The 2,652-nt window shown below is 47.9% G+C and overlaps 1 long non-coding RNA gene across 1 annotated transcript; it reads left to right on the top strand.

The window, feature by feature from the left end:
- Nucleotides 1–993: 993 nt before the first annotated feature.
- On the top strand, nucleotides 994–2,256 carry LOC117955390. Its single transcript, XR_004659037.1, has 3 exons — nucleotides 994–1,005; nucleotides 1,938–2,032; nucleotides 2,126–2,256. It is a non-coding gene; the product is annotated as an uncharacterized LOC117955390 (long non-coding RNA).
- Nucleotides 2,257–2,652: the final 396 nt, after the last annotated feature.

Raw genomic sequence — 2,652 nt, 5'->3', positions numbered from 1 at the left:
TGGAGGTCTCTAGTGTCTTTGGACAGCTCTTTGGTCTTGACCATGTCCCCGTAGTCCTGTCCAGCCTTGTGGAGGTCTCTAGTGTCTTCGGACAGCTCTTTGGTCTTGGCCATGTTAGTAGTTGGATTCTTACTGATTGTATGGGGGGGACAGGTGTCTTTATGCAGCTAACGACCTCAAACAGGTGCATCTAATTTAGGATAATAAATGGAGTGGGGGGGGACATTTAGAAGACAGACTAACAGGTCTTTGAGGGACAGAATTCTAGCTGATAGACAGGTGTTCAAATACTTATTTGCAGCTGTATCATACAAATAAGTAGTTAAAAAATCATACATTGTGATTTCTGGATGTTTTTTTAGATTATGTCTCTCACAGTGGACATGTCTCTCACAGTGGACATGCACCTACGAGGACATCAGACCCTCCATGATTTCTAAGTGGGAGAACTTGCAAAATAGCAGGGTGTTAAATACTTAATTTCCTCCCTGTGTGTGATGGAAAGACGGGGTTCTGGTGATGACACCAACTGCTGAGTTCTGAAGAAGTTGAGGTTCTTGGAGAGATTTTTGAGGGAGACCAAAAAAAGAAGAAGTTCCAGTAGTCAAGGCGGGAGGGGATGAGGCTGTGGAGAAGGGTGGAGGCAGTGTGAGTGGTTAGGGAGGGACGGAGGCGGTTAATGTTGCGTAGGTGGAAGTATGCAGACCAGCAGATAATATTTATGTGTGAGTGAAAGGAGAGGGACGAGTCGAGGATGAGGCCCAGACTCTAGACCTGAGGGGAAGGGGGGACCAAGGAGTGGAACCATTGATTTTGGATCAGGAGGATTTGGTGTGAAAAGATGTGAAAGAGTTGAGTTGAATAAAGTGAGTACGGTTGGAGAGATATGAGCGGAACCAGTCAAGAGGGTGAGAGAGGCCGAGAGAAGATAGTCTGTCGAGGAGGATGGACAATAACACAATAAACAAATATATTCTCTCTCTGTCTCTCTCTGCCTGTCCACCTGTCTGTCTGTCCACCTGTCTGCCTGTCCACCTGTCTGTGTGTCTACCTGTCTGTCTGTCCACCTGTCTGTGTGTCCACCTGTCTGTCTGTCCACCTGTCTGTGTGTCCACCTGTCTGTCTGTCCACCTGTCTGTGTGTCTAACTGTCTGTCTGTCCACCTGTCTGTCTGTCCACCTGTCTGTGTGTCCACCTGTCTGTCTGTCCACCTGTCTGTGTGTCCACCTGTCTGCCTGTCCACCTGTCTGTGTGTCCACCTGTCTGTCTGTCCACCTGTCTGTCTGTCCACCTGTCTGTGTGTCTAACTGTCTGTCTGTCCACCTGTCTGTGTGTCCACCTGTCTGTGTGTCTAACTGTCTGTCTGTCCACCTGTCTGTGTGCCCACCTGTCTGTCTGTCCACCTGTCTGTGTGCCCACCTGTCTGTCTGTCCACCTGTCTGTGTGTCTAACTGTCTGTCCACCTGTCTGTGTGTCTAACTGTCTGTGTGTCCACCTGTCTGTGTGTCCACCTGTCTGTGTGCCCACCTGTCTGTCTGTCCACCTGTCTGTGTGCCCACCTGTCTGTGTGCCCACCTGTCTGTCTGTCCACCTGTCTGTCTGTCCACCTGTCTGTGTGCCCACCTGTCTGTCTGTCCACCTGTCTGTGTGTCCACCTGTCTGTGTGTCTAACTGTCTGTCTGTCCACCTGTCTGTGTGTCTAACTGTCTGTCTGTCCACCTGTCTGTGTGTCTAACTGTCTGTCTGTCCACCTGTCTGTCTGTCCACCTGTCTGTGTGTCTAACTGTCTGTGTGTCCACTTGTCTGTGTGTCCACCTGTCTGTGTGTCCACCTGTCTGTGTGTCCACTTGTCTGTGTGTCCACCTGTCTGTCTGTCCACCTGTCTGTGTGTCCACCTGTCTGTGTGTCCACCTGTCTGTGTGTCCACCTGTCTCCAGCTCTCCTGTCCCAGGTGATGGTGTTATCAGCTGTGATGGTTCTGGTCGTCATCGCCATCGTCTTCCTCATCATCCTCATCCTCCTCTGGAGAAAAGTTAGTTGTTGCCACCGTTACCGTGCTCACTACCGTTACCGTGGTTACCACCGATACCGTGGTTATATATATGTGTGTGTACATATTTGTTAGAAACCTCGGTATGAAGTACTCTGGAAGGTGATTGAGTCGGTGAGTGCTGACGGACTGCAGTACAAGTACCTTGACCCGACCGACCTGCCGTACAACTCTGCCTGGGAAGTACCGCGGGACAACGTAGTACTAGGTAATACTACAATATATAATGCACAACACTCTGAGAACAGGTAGTACTCGGGAATACTACGATATACACTCTATTTAAAATGCTCTGAGAACACATAGTACTAGGTAATACTACAATATATACTCTGTTTATAATACTCTGAGAACAAATAGTACTTGGGCATACTACCATATATACTGTTTATAGTACTCTGAGAATACATAATACTCTGTAATACTACAATATGTACTCTATTTGTAAAACTCTAAGAAAACACAGTGGTACCAGGTAATATTAAACATCATCAGAGACAAGAATATGCAGTAAAATACATAAATAATCCCCTCTGTCTCTCTCTCTCTCTCTCTCTCTCTCTGTCTCTCTCTCTCTCTCTCTCTCTCTCTCTCTCTCTCTC

This window comes from Etheostoma cragini, chromosome 13, assembly GCF_013103735.1.
Source record: "Etheostoma cragini isolate CJK2018 chromosome 13, CSU_Ecrag_1.0, whole genome shotgun sequence".
Lineage (NCBI taxonomy): Eukaryota > Metazoa > Chordata > Actinopteri > Perciformes > Percidae > Etheostoma > Etheostoma cragini.
This window is presented reverse-complemented; position numbering and strand designations above follow the sequence as displayed.